The sequence below is a fragment of the Sceloporus occidentalis genome, unplaced genomic scaffold, assembly GCF_023333645.1.
Source record: "Sceloporus occidentalis isolate IW3139 unplaced genomic scaffold, rSceOcc1.0.p SCAF_2, whole genome shotgun sequence".
Lineage (NCBI taxonomy): Eukaryota > Metazoa > Chordata > Lepidosauria > Squamata > Phrynosomatidae > Sceloporus > Sceloporus occidentalis.
In genome coordinates this window covers 101,012,194-101,029,573 of record NW_028316982.1, presented here as the reverse complement: position 1 = coordinate 101,029,573, position 17,380 = coordinate 101,012,194, and the positions used below count along the sequence as shown (strand labels likewise).

Here is a 17,380-nt window from a genome sequence, read left to right as displayed (position 1 = left end):
TGTTTTACTTAGGCACAGCAAATTATTTCAGTGCTAAAGTGGAAAGGGACAGGATTTTGGATGGCAGTGAGTGGACAGCAACAAAGTTCTAGTGAATTACCAAGAACAATGGGAGGATACATTGGGAATAGCCCAATATGCATAAAGCATGCATAAATATTTAGAGCATTTCTATTGATAGTTTTTTTTAGTAATAGTAGTACTACTAAATAATAATAATAATAATAATAATAATAATACTGTTGCACATTTTTCATTTGCAGTGCACACAAAGTAATTTGTCAAAGTAATGTTTCTGTTGCAAGCATAGTCTGTTCTCTGAATCCCGAAGTGTTCAATACTGAGGAAACTAGATGTTTTCTTTGAGTAAAACTGGATGTTTCCTCAACACATCTCTGTTGTGGTTGTGTGGCACCCACTATGACTTGTATATGCTTTAGGACTATGGTTACTGCTTAAATTCATCATTGATTGATTAAGAATATCAATATGTCCAGTTGAAATGCTCCAAATCAAGTCTTGTTTCCCTAAGAAATTCTTCTTCCAGTTTAGAATTTAAATCAAAATTATCAGAATGTGTATAATGTTCAATAATAATAATAATTTATTTTATTTATATACCGCTATTCCAAAGATCATAGCAGTGAACAGCAAGTAAGCTATTTAGCAAGTAATACACAAATCTAGCCACCTTGCAGCAGGTATATGCCATAAGTACGTCAAAGGGTAAGCCAAGTATTCCATTTAACACCCTACTTCAGGAGTGGCCAGTTAGTGGCCCTTCAAATATTGTTGTACTAGAGTTCATTACTAATCATAAAGCTGTAGTTGAATTACAGTTTTACAGTTCAACAACTGGAGGGCTACAACTTCCTCATCCTTGCTCTAGTTTGTTACTATGATCTACATGGGTCTTCTCTCCAGCATTAGATAGAATCAGTTCTATTTTTTGTTCTTGCAAAAATTTAACAGAACTTTTGTCCCTAATTCAGACTCTAATCCCCCTTTCATCCCCAAGCATTTGGTGGTTTAGTATATCCCTAGCTACCTAACCCAACTGCAGCATTACACGTCCAGGCACATTTGTTTAAAGAACAAGAAAACAATGGCTTTAAGTTGGCCCTGTGTATCCATGGATTCTACCAACAACAGTGTGAAAATATTCATCCAAAAAAACCAACAAAGTAAACCCTGGTTTTGCTAATTTATATAAAATGGCTTAATGGTTAAGACGCTGATTCTGACAATCAGAAAATCGGAAGGCTGGTAGTTTGAGACCCTAGTGCTGCATGATGGGGTGAGCTCTTGTCACTATTCCCAGCTGCTGCCAACCTAGCAGTTCGAAAGCAGGCAAATGCAAGTAAATAACAGTGTTCTGTGCAGTCATGCTGGCCACATGACCACCAGAGTAGTCCTCAGACAATGCTGGCTCTTTGGCTTAGTAATGGAAATGAGCACCACCCCCTACTATCAGTTATGACTAGACATTCATGTCAAGGGACTACCTTTACCTTTACCTTTATTTTACTATGCCATTGTTTATGATAGGAAATGAGCATCTATGAATTTTGGTATCCATGATGGGTACTGGAACCAATCACCGGTAAATAATGTCCCACTATACTCGAAACCCGGCTATCACAAAAACATCCTGTTAGTGGCATATGCAGGCATAAGTTAGTGTTACACCTTTGTATGTCTATTTGTGGTCACAATGAAGGTTGATATTACTTTCTTCCTTCGGCAACAGCCAAAGTGCCCAACACGCTATAGAGCCAGTGGACACTACTCTTAAGCTATTCCGTGCCTTGTAGAGAGTGGGAAAATCACAAAAGCATCAGCTGTATCACCACAGCCAGATGCAAAATGAATACATGAGATGCTGAGATCACTGGAGGACCGCAGTGGACATTAACAGATCATATAATCATTTCCTGTATGGACTTTGGTTCCAGGATCCCCTGTGGATACCAAAATCTGTGGAAGCTCAAGTCCCATTAAATACAATGGTACAGTAAAATGGTGTTATATAAAATGGGAAAATCAAGGTTTGCTTTTAGAAATTTACAGACAGATATAGATATAGATATAGATGAGAAGAGAGAGAGAGAATGAATTTTCAAACCATAAATGGGGAGGCCCAACTATATTTCTATGATTCACCTCCTTGCCTTTGCTACCAACCACAGACCCAAGTTACCATGCTATGTTTGCTGGAGTTATTGTCCAAAATTTCTGGTGAGCACCCAGATAAGGAAGGCTGCTGCAGTTTTGCTTTCCATGATTTCAGTTACTCGTGGTCAGTCATGGTCTGAAAAACTTACATAGCCCCATCCCCATATCTGCAGTTTCAATTATCCACAGTCAATCACAGTCTGAAAATGTTACTGGTATAGGTTTTGATGCTATCCACAGTTTCAGGCATCCACTGGAGGTCTTAGACCATATCCTCTGTGGATAAGAGTGGGGAACAACTATACATTTTTTCCTTTTTGTTTCATAGTGATGGTAAGGGTCAGACAATGCAGGGGAACAGGAGATGGCAATTATTGTTTTAGCACATGTTTAATACCTCATTGTTGCTCCTAGAGCTGTGAGCCTTTTGCCTTGTCAACCTTAATTCCTCCAAAGCATTTCCCTTTTAATAATGAGGCTCACTTATAGCAGTTGCCTGATCATTTAGCTCAAATAAGTAAATAAATGCACACGTCTGCTTCTTGAACAGGAAAGGTTTGGAGGAAATAATGTAAGTGCTTTGATGAGCTTCAATTCAGATCCCGTGGGAGGGTGGATAATGACAATCTCACTATTACTATTTACTGCTACTTCCAATAGCCTTTTGCCCTAATCATATAGTTTCATGGCATATATCTTTTATTTAAGAGTCATACTAATAACAATTTTATGAGTTGCTCTTATTTTAGCAATAGAGAAACTGAAGCTGAGGGCAGCCTATTGTGAAAAGCCAAAGAAGAGGTTGAATGTCTGATCTGGGAACATCAGAACCAAAACTCCCAATACCCAGATCCCCAGTGGTTTCTATTATGGGACACAAAGTAGTGGTGGTAGGGAATGGAGACTTTAACAAGTTTCTGAGATACATCCAGAGCACATAACATATGACAGATGGGTTTGCTTTGGTTCCTAGCCAGTGTTAGAGTAGCCAGGACTGTCTCTTATTAAGAGATCCACTTTAGCTGCCAGGCATTATTGAACAAGGGAAATAGGGTTTTTAATTGATCTGTCAGAAATATTTTGCATCTTGTTTCTGCAGGGTCTAGTTTCTGGCTTACCTACAAAACAGGTGTCCAGTTGTAAACCTAAACTCACCCCCAGAAAACCTGAAAGCTTACTTAGTAGTAGCACAGTAAAGCATAGTTTCCAGATTTCAATCAGTGCTAGCCTTGATGTCTTGGAAAATCTATCTAAAAGGCTGAAGACGTTCTAGCAATTCAGCAGCCAAGACCAGAAAAATGGAATATCCGGTTGCCTTTTCTACAATAGGTGCCTCTTGGCTCTTAAAATTCAGCAGAAAGCAGGGCAAATCCTGTCCATGTACAACTGCTTAGAAAGAAAGTTCCCTTGAAAAAGCAGCAGCATATCTTTTTGATTAAACATATGTAGAATTAAAGGAGGCGGTGGCTCAAGCGGTTAAGATGCTAACTCTGTTGATTGCAAGATCGGCAGGTTGGCAGTTTGAGGCCCGGGTGCCGCATGATGGGGTGAGCTCCCATCTCTAGTCCCAGCTTCTGCCAACATAGCAGTGTAAAAGCATGCAAATGCAAGTAGATAAATAGGTACCACTCCAGTGGGAAGATAAACATTGTATGGCTAAAAACTTTAATGTATTTCAGTTTGCTCCTTACTATATTTGATCAAAGGTTTTCATTATATGTGTTTGTAAAATAATTCAGGTAGGTTTGAGACAAATTTATGCAAAATGTATCACTTGCTCTCTCTCTTGTCACCAACTGGGCTTCCCTCTTCTGTTTCTGATCTCCACTCTTATGACTGTCATCCATAGTTCCCACCCACTCTCACCCAACGTCACAGAAAGCAACAAATCTCTAGTGGAGTTTTGTCTTGACATAAATACACTTTATCTTTACCAAATCAATCCTAAATAGGATAAGTATGTGACTACTTTACATTTGCAATGTATATTGTTACTGAACAACTCCTTACTTATCAGACCTTATTTCTCCTCACCTTCCCACTCGGGCTCTCTGTTCTGGTAGTCAAGGTCTGCTGTCTCAGCCCATGATTTCCTCTGCCCCATCTCGAATTCGCCCCTTTTCACTCGCTGCCCCTCACTGCTGGAACCTTCTTCCCCCGCGAGCAAGAGCCATCACTTCTTTAACCAGCTTCAAAACCATCCTGTTCAGAGAAGCGTTCCCAGGCATTGCATAATTGTCACTTGCTATTTGATGTTCCTTTGTTGCCTGTTTTATTGAATCATTTCCTGTATTGCTATGTCCTCCCTCCAGTCCATCTCCCCTCGGATCCAGGCCTCGGAGGTAGAGAAGAACTGTTGGCCCTCATCCCTTTCCCCTTCTCCTCTTGTGCCGTGTCTTTTTAGATTGTAAGCCTGAGGGCAGGGAACTGTCCAATTAAAAAGATTGTATGTACAGCGCTGTGTAAATTTACAGCGCTTTATAAATAAAGGTTAATAATAATAATAATAATAATAATAATAACATTAGAACTGTTTTAATGTTTTTAAGGGATGCTACATTCACTTGTGAGTAAGTAGTAATTATCCCACATTTCTCTGTTCTACTGCTTATATTTAAATTGATACTGCTATATTGCAGACTTCTTTGCTTGTCCTTTGAAACATTTATTACATTAAGAGATAACAGAAGATGGCAAAGAACAGCAACAGAGGAGGGGTGCCAGTGTTTCTTACCCCATCTACCTATTTCATTCCTACAGAAATCTCATCCTATGGATAATTAGTTTTTAGGTGCTTTACATCAGCTTCATTTTAAAGTGTATAGTGTAAACTATAAAGTAGCAAACAGAAGTCAGAGAAGCATCTACCAAAACAAAGGCAATCAAAGTTCATCAGAAAGAAAAAAAACACAATGTCCTGGCACTTATGAAATATTTGTTTTTAAAATGCCTGTGAATCACAAAAAAGGCAGACAGATGGAAGCTCCTCTGGGGGGGGGGGGGGCAGTGTAGAATCAAGATGATCCTGTTGTTTCAGCAATGAATTCATGTTTCTTTTAAGAAACAACCTTAATACTACTTTCAACATTTAGAATTCTTATGTATTTATTGTCTTTCCAAACACAGTAAATTTGCATTGAAAGGGGCTATATTTCAGAAGCAATAGAAACTCTGCAGGGGGCATACAACATCTCAGCTTAAAAGCAAATAGCTCTATTTCAGAGAGGAATACCACACAATCTTCTTGGCAGCAACTATAGCACCTGACTGTCTGCTTCTGCAGCTGTTCTCTGCATCTTCATTCATTATCCTGTACACATGATAGGTCAGCATTGAGACAGTATATTTTTCAAATGGTTTGGCACAGGTACATGCATACTATTTGATATCATTTGCCAGTTTCTGAACTCAGTGGAGAATTTCCTTATCTTTTACACACATTGTGTGTGTGTGTGTGTGTGTTTTACAGGATCAAAGCTCTAATTTCTGACTTTTTTTTCCAGACTGATAGGATCATGTCAATGAAAAGTGTGAAATTTACAAGTGCTGAACTCTGGGCCATCATCTCGTTGCTGCAAAAGAAAACTCCAAAGGAAATCCATGAGTGCATGATGCAAACATTGACTGACAATTGCCCATCATTTTCAACCGTGAACAAATGGTGTCCCAACTTTCAGTGTGGAGATTTTGAGACTGAAAATGCAACAAGGTTCAGGAGACCTTCAACAGTGTCAACTCCTGAAATTGTTTAGTGTGTTCGACACTAGATATATCCCAAGAATGCACAGGGCAAGCAATTGGCTATGCAGAGGCTGTCAGCCAAGTGGGTGCCAAAATGTTTGAATGCTGGCCAGAAACAAAATTGAGTGGATACATCCAAGTTGATTTTGCAGCATTTTGACCAATCTAGTGATAATTTTTGAAGCAACATGTCACTGTTGATGAAACATGGTTACATTACTATGATCCAGAGACTAAACAACAGTCCTTGCAGTGGTAGCACTCAGGTTCTCCACAACTGAGGAAATTCAAGACTCAAACTTTGGCAGGAAAGGTCATGGCCCCAGCTTCTGGGATAAGGAAATATTTTGATGACTGACGATCTTTATAAGGGTCAAACAGTTAAGGCAGATTTGCTGTGCTGGTTCTTGTTGAAGAACAATACACCTGCTCACATAGCTGGAAAGACAATCAATGTTTTGAATAATTTTGGGTTTGAGTACACAGACCATCCACCTTACTCACCAGATCTTGCTCCATCTGACTATTTCCTGTTTTCAAACCTTAAAAAGAGTTTGAAAGGAAGGAAATTTTTGAATGATTCAGAGGAGATAGCAGCAGCAGAGAAGTATTTCAGTGATCAGACATCAGATTTGGGGGGGTGTTAAAGAAATTTGGGCAACAATAAGCCAAGTAAACTTCGGGATAAATATGTGAAATATCATGTAAGTTTCATGGCTCTAGGTCATTTGCTTCTTGGTCAGGCTGCAACCTTTTCACCATCCCCTTGTAATACCAGTGCTTTATCTACATCATTATCACTATGGACTGCTGCTACCTTGGGAATGAATGAGATGGGATGATGATAGACTTTTCCATGGGAATATTGCCTGTCCAGTCACCAGCATAATATTGACAAATAAAAATGCTCTGCACATCTGTGCAGATTGAAAAGTTGAGACACTGAATTGTGAATACTGGCTAATCATAGTACAGGTTTTATTTTTAATGAGCCTGTTGTTCAAAGGACTAACACCACCAACTGATTCTGTAAGCAGAAATATGGTTTTGTATAGGTATCAGAAAAAAACACTCTATAGAGCTTTTCTTCTATAGAATTTCTGCATTAACGTTTTTAATAACAAAGAGCCTTGCAGCTTCTTGAATATCAATACTCTAATTTTACTATTTACTGCTGAATTCAGGATAGGTGTGCCTACCTATGAACAAATCTACCTGCATTTCCTCACTCCAGTCAAATTCTCAGGTTTCTATGGTAGCTCTTTTTCCTACAGACCACAAACAGTATATGACAAAATGATCTATTCAACAGGCAGTGAGTAGCCAGGTATCAATAATTGATGTGCCTGTAAGACTAGGAGAGTTGTTGCCAAGCACAAATGGTCACTATGGGTTTCCCACAGAATGATATTGAACCCAGTAATGCCATAAACCAGTTTGAGAACTATAAGCCTATAATTCCATATATGCTTACTAGTGAATAGCATACAGAATCACTTAACTTCCAAGTCAACATTGCCTTTTACAGGACTGCACAGCTCACAGTGCTAACAAAAGAAAGAAGTAGCAGTGTTACACCTGGTTACTATGGGTTACACTAAAAACACAGTTGCTTACTTCAGTCTTAGATCTCAGGTATCTTAGATGCATTCTTCCTGGTTTTCTTTAGAAATAGTTGTAGCATTTTTGCTGCCCTAAATATAAACTGAATTATGCAGTTGCTTGAATCAAGCACTAGAGGGAAACAATACAATATATTCGTGGAATCTCAGAGCTATGAATTAATCTCAGAAGAGAATTTAGTTATCAAGCTTTACAGCTGAACTTTTTTTATTCCCACTCTCCTTCCTCACTACCCATCATCAACCCAGAACTTCACAAAAAAAATCTCGCCCTCTAGTTGGAGTACCAAACAGATTAATGCAGACAATAAATAGATATAGAATAAGACCTCTGTGCACCTTGAATGGAGAACTGGGCATCATCATCATCATCGTTATATTTGTAGACCGCTCTTTTCCCAGAACTGGGAATTAGGACAGCTTACAATTGCATTACAAAGAGGTACCAGTAATTGTCTAATATGTATGATTATAGCACTGAAATATACTTCTCAGTCAATGATCGCCAACACTCTGAATGAGGCAAAGCTAGAATTTTGATTCATGAACTATAGCAGTAGCTTTGTGCTGTATCAACAATTTCAGCAAAGTGCTAGTTAAAACTCTGTCATCAAGGATAATGCCCATCAACATATTATCCTTAGAACAAAAATGTTAATGCAAAAAAACCCACAAAAATTTTCAATAAACAAAAGAATAAAAAGCAAGTGAATCCTGACAGAATCAGTTGTCATTTCTCTGCCTTTGACTGTCTTAATGTACAGAGAATTTCATTCATTCATCCTGACAATCAACCTATGAAAAAGTTCATTAACATTTTCATTTTGTAAATGTGGACACAAGCAGATAGCTGATTGTTAACTAGAATGCAGAATAGGGTTTAGTGTATAACAGGATCTACAAATACAAGTGCAGTTATGGTGACTTTCTGTGGAAAAGGTGTGCAATGCTTTTGTGGGGTTTTCCAGAAATCTAACTATAAATGTCCAAGTTGTAATTCAGTTGTTAGTGTACAACTAATAATTAAGAGGGTTCAGCCAGAGTCCTCTGTTTTCACCCTGTAGACCCTTTTTCAATGTTTCTAGCAGTCAGCTGTCTCAGTTAAATGAGGCCCTGCCCCAGCTGCTAGTCTAGGCTAGTTCACTCACTGGGAAATAGCTTCATTTCTCCAGTTTTCTCCCAATTACAAACCATTACATTCTTCATTGCTTTACCAGCACCATTTTATTATTCTTGAATTGTGCAGACCTGATGTTTTATAAGGTTGAGTAGTTACTTCCCCCCAAAGGTAATCCATTCCAATTCCTCCCTATGGTGTTTCAAAAGTAAATAGCATTACTCAGAACAATGTTTCGTTAAAAGTAACTCATTGCATTGAATGTTAGTTTTTCATTTTTTAGACTCTTAGAATTAAAGAATAGCATAAAACCTGAAAAGTGCTACTCAAAATGCCTTTCTGTGGTAGCTTGTTATACAGTGGACCCCTGTTATACACGCTGGGGTTTGGTTCCAGGATCCCCCGTGGATAACAAAATCTGTGGATTCTCAAGTCCCATTAAATAGAATGAAATAGCAAAATGGTGTCCCTTATAAAAAATGGAAAATCAAGGTTTGATGTTTGAAATTTATACTTTTTTGAACATTTTCAAACTGTGGATGCTTGAATCCGTGTATAAAAAATCTGCTTATAAGAAGGGCCGACTGCACATATCAAATGAATTTATTTTCTTCTTATATGCTTTCTTCACTGTCCAGCTTTCACATCTGTACATGGTGATGGCTTGGACAATTCTAACTTTACTGCCCATTTGTATATCTTTACTCTTTAGGATCTTGTCTAGTTGTTTCATAATGTCCTTCCCATTCCTAGTCTTCTGATTTCCTGACTACAATCCTCATTCTGATCAATTTTTGATCTTAGGTATGGGAACTCTTTATCTGTTTTGATTTCTTCATTTCCACAAATGACTTGTTCAGGTATGAAATCTCTGGCTTGCATTCTGAAGTGATACAACAGTAGCATACTACCCACTGACAAACAATTGTCAACTCATTAAAAGGTGTATTCATTTCCTGATAAGTCTGGGTTGCTTCTTATGCAACCACAGTCAAATCCAAATTTGCAAATGCTGTACATCAGATAAACCCTCACTGATGGTATAGAGCAAATCAGCTTCTCCAGGCAATGACTTCCCTTTCATTATAGCCTGTCCACAAACTAAAGCTGAAGGCCTGAAGCAGGCATGTTGCCTAGCAAGAGTGCATGTATTGAACTCCAATGATGCATTTTGGTAAACAGTCCCCTTGCTCCCCTTCCAAGAATGACACGATGTTCCAAGAATGCCAGAGCTGATAAGACTAAAAGGATTTATTTTATTTCCTACAAAACTGGCCAGCATGACTATCACTATAAGTTTGTTTCCATTCAGATATTTACTTATATAGTATTTTGAAACCTAATCACCCTAATGGTCAAGAGCTAAAGGAACACTAACAATAAATTCAGAACATAATCTCCTGCCTGTTTTAATAATGCCACTCACTTTTCCAGAGGATCAGACCATCAAACAGTTTCCTCTTTTTTTAGTTCTGAGACAAATAATATTAAAATGTAGATTAGAAAGATGGAAATGTGCAAATATTTACTAGACCAAGTAACAACACATTTTTGCAGCATTCTCAGTTTTTAAATCTTAGCTTAGAGCACCTGCCGGTTGTGATTACTGGCTTCCCAAGTCTCTATGTAACCTGCTGGGCAGCAGCTTTCTCAGTTCACCAGCCACATACAAATCAGACATTTGAATAAGAAAGATTTTATGGGAATCTTTAGTTGGCAGCCAGATTTTCAAAGGACAAATGACCTTCACTCTTTAGTAATTAATTTTCTTCATTAGCAAAAATCTGTGTTAAAATTTTTGTATTTTCCAGTTGTCTTGAGCTCCTTCTTTTAGCCATGCCTGTGGATTTCAGTGGCACCTGGAACCTTGTCAGTAGTGACAACTTTGAAGGTTATATGCTAGCCTTGGCATGAGATTGCCCAACCTTCTTTCTCCCCCTGCGTCAAAAGACTATGGAGAATTCAGACACCAGGACTGAGGTGGTTCTTCTGGCATGTGGGTCTTTCAATCCAATCGCCAACATGCATCTCCAACACTTTGAACTGGCGAGGGATTACTTGCATGAAACAGGGAAGTACAAAGTGGTGAAAGGGATCATTTCACCTGTAGGGGATGCCTATAAGAAGGAAGGCCTGATCAGCGCTAGGCACCGGGTGGCCATGCCAAAGCTTGCAACAGAGAGCTCCGACTGGGTGGATGTGGACGATTGGGAGAGCAGCCAGGAGGAATGGAAGGAGACCATCAAAGTCCTCAGGCATCACCAGCAAAATCTGAAGAATTTGTGTTGTGCTTTGGCCGTTGATGATGCTACTCCTAAGAATCAAGTGGGCTGGAAGAGGAAGTGGGAGGCAGGAGGCCAACCCTCTGTCAAGAGAAACCAGCCACAAACAAAAGCTGTCCCTCAGCTGAAGATGCAGTGTGTGATGGATGTCCTGGAATCTTTCGAAGTCCCCAATCTCTGGAAACCAGAAGACATCACAGAAATCCTAACCAACTATGGCATGGTATGCATCAACCGATCTGGGAATTTTACTCGAAGATTCATCGACAATTCCAACGTGCTTTGGAGACACAAGGATAATATTCTTCTGGTGGAGGAATGGATCAGCAACAAGATCTCAGCCACCAAGATCCGGAGAGCCCTGAGGAGGGACCAAAGTGTCTGATACCTGATTCCTGATGCTGTTCTAGACTACATGAAGCAACACAACGTATACACTGCGGAGAGTGAAGAACAGAATACGGGAGCGATCCTAGCTCCTTTTCAAAAATACACCAAAAACCGAGTGGACCCTCCCTTCAGGTGGAGCTTTGGGAGGATGGGGGGCACTTTTTGAGAGCCTAAATTGATGGCCTCTTTCACAGGCCATAGCCACCAGAGCAGGTGGAATTCCTTTGTGTGCTGCGATCAGAGCTTTAGGTCCATTTTTGTTTGGAATTACTTGAAGGCAAACAACAATAAAGTATATCCTCCAACAAAACAAAACAAAAACATACCACCAGCCCCGCCCTTCTGCTCTGCTATAAAACCTGCAGCAGAAGAGACTGAGGAGGCAAGAGAAGCTGAGCCCAGCAGGCTCCCAGAATCCAGACTGTGAGAAAGGGAAGCATCTCTAATTTTTATTTTTATTTTTAATGTTTAATTATTATATTTTAGATGAGGGATGGAATTTTAGTTTTTATTGGTTATGTATTATTATGCATTTGCTTATGTAAATTGTTTATGTATTTTATGTACTTGTTAACTTTTTTCTCCCTAGGGTAGATTCGATTATTGTTAGTTGATTATATGTTGTTATGCCTTGTACTGTATTTTGTATTATTCATATTTTTTTCTTTTCTTTTATATCTTGGTACAATGTTACGTTTGTAATTTGAGTTTATTTAATATTGCTTTGTTTGTGTAATTTTGTTTAATGTTTAATGATGAGTGTATTTTAGTTAAGGGATGAGGGGTGGAATTTTAATTTGTATACATTATGTACTGTTTAGGTATTTTATTTATTTGCTTATGTAAATCATTTATGTATTATGTATTTTTATGTAATTTTGTATACTGCTTTGATCTTTTTGGAAAGGTGGTATATAAATAAATTTATTATTATTATTATTATTATTATCATTATTAAAATAAAACTGAGATCCTCATATTGCAGCATCTTCTAGTGCAATGCCATTGTCAGGCTAGTGAAAACAGTCACACAGTAGTGATGAGATTCAGACTTTGTTGATCTGTAGACTACTTAAGATAAGAAAAAGCTTAAGAAAGATGAAGGGACGCTGCTGCTCACATTTACAAGTAAAGCTATGAAATATGTTCTTATTATACTACAACTCCCAAAACCTGCCAGCCAGCTTGGCCCCTAGTTTTTACAAACTATAGCCAATGTAACAAAAATGACTATTCCAAGCACTGTTTCTAAGTTGCATTTCTATCTCTCCCTTTCTACATCTATCATAGTGCTCAGTGAAATAAAGTTTGAACACCTTGCTTATAAAGGAGGTGAGTGTGCGTGTGCTTTTTGAAAGCTTCCCAAACTTGAAAGGTGTGTTGTTCACACTCATATATCAGAGATGACTATTTGACTTTCAGTACATGCAAGCCTTGCCAGGTGGTGTTGTAGGCAGTTGCTGCTGATCTTTTCAACACATTGCTGCTAACTGTAACGACTTGTTTTCTTCCCCTGCTCAGCAAATTACTATTTCAGAGGGATCAACGGCAGAGCAATAGAAGGGGGGGAAATGCTCCTTTAGCTGGCTGCCAGAACACCATGAATTTTTAACCATCCTCGTTGAAGATAGACACTTTATAGCTGAGACAGAAGTGTTATATATTACAGGGCATATATTAAAAACGATTGGGCTGGTAACATGAAATTTGTTTAAAGCACATGGTAAAGGGCTGCCACACTCGGTTACTGATTCTCTCCTTTTACATGAGGTGTTAACAGAGGAACTTTGCCCAAGAGATACAGATACAGTGCCCACTACTACACCAAAGATGGGATCTGGCCATGTACTAAATAGTTTTCCCCCAACTACTAACATAAACAGGTGTCCTTTACTAACGGCACTGATTTAAAAAGACCAAGCAGGTTTGAATGCCTTTCCTCACTGAACTGCTGTTATTAAAAAAATACTAGAACTAGATTCCTCCTCCACACCATGTTCGTGTGTGCATGCGCACATTCATGCATGTGCACCCACACCCAAAAAGCACATGCCAGCATATGTCTAACATACTCCCATGGAGAAGAAATGAGACAGTGAACCCAGACAACACACACATTCCACTTTGTGGAATAAGGCAGAAGAAGCAGGTGTTCAGGTTAATTAATGTATATGTATGGGCTGGAAGAAAAGATTCATTTTGCTGGATTTTAATGTTGTAATGGGACTGTAATGCCAAACTAAAAACGGTATCATTCAGTGATTTTCTCACTGCTACTTGCTGGTAATGAATGGGTGAGGCCTGTAGCGTCACTAGGGTTGCTATCGCCCAGAGCAGTGAATGAAAGAGAAAGGGGCATGATGCTAAGAAACGAAGTGAATGAGTAAAAGAGAAGCAGACAGAAACTCAATGGCAGAAAGTGAGCCATACAGAGAGGGGTACACATACCCCATCATATTCACACACTTCCATCATCGCTGTTAGTCTCTTTCAATCTGCCAATGGGCTGCAACCTACACGTTAAGAATAACTTATTTATTTATGTATTTATTTATTTCATTTTATGTCACCTTTCTTCCAGAAAGGGATCCAAGGTGGCTCACAAGCCAAAAACATTTGAAAAACTTAACAGTAAGTATTTTAAAAAATTAAAACAATTATTTTAAAACAAAATAATCTAGTTAAATCAGTATAAAATTGGCATAAAAATATACAAGTGTTAAAAACATAATTAAAATGCTCACCCCATATAAAAACCGACCTGTCATGTTAGCCTGCCTAAGTAAAAACATTTTTGCTTGTTGGAGAAAGGAAGCAGGAAGTGGGCAAGCCTAGCCAAACATAGCCAAACTAGCTGCATACACTGGTTATAATTTTCCATGTTTTTCTTTATTTTTACCTTTGGTGTGGATTTTATAGTTTTCACAGATGTGACACATCCATTTGATCTTTTAATGGAGTGTCTAAGATCTCATTCCTTGTTATTTACTGCCTTCTCCCTAGATTCACTCAGGAAATAATATATAACTGTGGTTTGTAGACTTTTTTTCACTTGTGTACCCCTTGCCAGCCTATTTCCATAATTTGTACTCTTCATATTAGCAAAATGTTTTTAATTAATATAGTTCCTGATACTTCATATGTATAAGTTGTAACTGTAAATAAATAGCCCAATAATGGGATTAAAAAAGAATGGAATAATATAGTAAACAGACAGTGCATAAAAACACACAGCAAACATTTTATACACAATAAATGTGCAATCCTTCAGCTTGTTTTGAAGCACATATTTTTTGAAATAAGGTTAAAGATAAAATCTTAAATCTGGAACTGCACTGAGCTTACTATGGTGGAATACAGACCGCCAGAAAGAGGCAGCCGGGAGTCGCCTCTCTTTTCCACGTAGCCATGCCGCAGCAACCAAATTGTGTGGCGCGGCCACGCAGAAAGAAAAGGAGTGCTGAAAAGAGGCTCCTTTTAGCGCCACCGCAAACTGCCTGCGGCGGTGTGAGCACATCGCTGACAGGCTGCCCATCTCAATGGAACGCAGAAGTGACGTCACAGCTGTGCGTGCCGTATATACAGCACCACACACAATGACATCCTGGTGACGGCTTAGGGTTGTGGGGCGTCTGGAAACGGCACCCCGAGGCAACCCTAGCATGTCACCAGGATGTGCTAAAGGGCCCATCTGTCAAGGGCCCGTGATATTTATTCTTTATAATGGTATAAGAAGAGAAAGCCCTCTTCACCAGCTCTGTATTTATAAATGACAACAGAAACTTAAGCGCCTGGTAAGAAAGCTGTTCATATTCTGTGCTGATGTCTGTCCAAAAGTTAATAGGGAGGGTTTCTTTGAATTTAACTTTTAAAGACGTATCAGTCAAAAGGTCGATCAACTTCTCTTTTTCCCTGATTGATAATCTTGCATCTTGGAAGTATTCTTCTTTAAAAGGATTTGCAATTCAGTTGTTCTTTTCTCCTGGTTTTGAGAATTACTTCTCAAAAGCTTGTTCAAATGTTCAGTTATTTTCTCACTCATTTCCTACAAAAGCAGTAGTTTGTTCTCAGACAGGAAATTATGTAAAATTTCAAATATCTCAGTTTGGCCTTTTTCAATACATGATCTCCAAAAATCTAATTTTTAATCATAAATTCAATTTTGTTTGAAACTTTGTAGATGGTTCTAGAACTATTCTGAAGTGCCAAATTTAGATCGATATATCTGATAAGTTTGCAAAAACCTGAAACCAATCACAGTCATGTAACTGAGGGGCAAAACAGACACCCAAAAAGGGCGGCTTGGGGCTGCCCTGGCACCACTCGCCACAACAACTACATGTGGCCTGGCCTCCATCTCATCACCACTGTTTCCAATCAGCCTCTGAAAATGAATGTTTTTTTTTTCCTGCTTCTTTTCTCAGTTCGGGCACCTTCTGGGTTCGGACTGCATTCAGGATGTTTCGTGTCCAAACATCACACCCCAATGAAGCCTGACGGCAGACCTTTGGGCTTTAGATGCAAATTTGAAAAGATGGTCTTAAAAAAACTGGTCTAAGTTTCAACAGCCACATAAAGATTTTACCATAAGATTGTCACCTTTCTTCTGTATAAAGGACTACGGTAGAATGAAGATGTACCACTTGTTCACACAGGGCTTTAGAAATCCTTAATTTTGTGAACTTTGACATAATAAAATTAACCAGTATAACAGCTTCAGGAATAAACTGTTCTAGAACATGGTCACATAGCCTGAAAAAAACACAAAAGTATTTATTTTTTATGCCTGGGGACTTTAATGTGATTTTTAAAAAAAACAAAAACTTTTTACTCTCCTGTTTTAGGGAAGAATTGGTTTTGGGAAACATGTGGCATTCCAAATTGGGATCAGAGTAGAATCAGGGGGTGACATGAATGCAGGATGAGACCAGCTTGGTGGCTGGTTATCTAGGCCAGGTAGTCACCTGATCATTCCTACCACAGTGAATCTGCCTTGCATCCTTCCAAGGTCACTAAAATGAGTACCCAACTTGTTGGGGACAATTAGCTTACAGTTGTAAAATGCTTAGAGACTACTTAGTGCAGTATGAAGCGGTATATAAATGAAGCTGCTGCTGCTATTGCTAATATCTGGCAAATACAGTGTCACCATTTGGGGAGAAGGCCCAGTGTTTGTATATGGCCATTCACATATAAAGCATACACATCTTCACAGGTCAGCATTTAAACTCATCCTAATCTTATTTTATAGAACAGCAGATGTCTTTTGAGCCATGGAAAGGAGGAAGAGGTGTCTTGTGGAGCAGGGAAGAGACAAATGACTTGATTGCTATCTGGGATGAAGAGCAACTAAGGAAAAGCCACAGAAACACTGACATTTTTTAGAATGTTGCTCATGACATACAGAACAAGGGCCATCAAAAGACTGCAGAAAAGTGCAGGATGAAAAGCAAGGATCTCTGACACCAGCACTGAGAAGTCTATGAACACAATTTGCAGAATGGCAGTAGCACAGTCACCATGCCCTTCTACGAGAAGTTGTATAACTTTCCCTGTAGAGACACCGGAATTCATCTGACATACCTAACACTTTGTTCAAGTTCCCCTTCTCTCCCTCTTCTGCCACCCTCCCCAACATATGAGGCCTCCAGCTCCTAGTGCCACTGCCTAAATTGTCTAGTAGTAAAGCAAAGCAACACTGAGCAGGCTGCAGGCAAAAGATGCATGTTAGAGAGGGCATTTAGGATATTTGCTTTTAGTACAGTCTTAAACTGGATGAGAAGAATATGAAGGCTCCCTTATGGTATCAACTCTTTTGAGCCAAGAGACCATCTTTACCTACACAATTAACATGTATTGCTAACTTGCCACTTCCAGCAAGATATTTACCTTGTTTCTTTGACAACAGATGACAGGGCAGAATAATTTTCCACCAAAGTTTGGAGGATTACCCTCCTGAAGATCACATGGCAACTTTCATCATTGTCCATTTTGTTTAATCCACAAATCAAGCAGCTCTGCTATTCAATTAAGAATTAATTCATACAGTGCCT

At 38.9% G+C, this 17,380-nt stretch overlaps 1 protein-coding gene and 1 pseudogene across 1 annotated transcript in view; one reads left to right on the top strand and one right to left on the bottom strand.

Annotated features, from left to right (window-relative positions):
• LOC149318775 (cadherin-23-like) overlaps positions 1–17,380 on the bottom strand; it is a 582,387-nt gene that overhangs the window by 521,121 nt on the left and 43,886 nt on the right. The gene's annotated exons all lie outside the window — the stretch shown is intronic.
• LOC149318776 (nicotinamide/nicotinic acid mononucleotide adenylyltransferase 1 pseudogene) lies at positions 10,609–11,493 on the top strand (annotated as a pseudogene).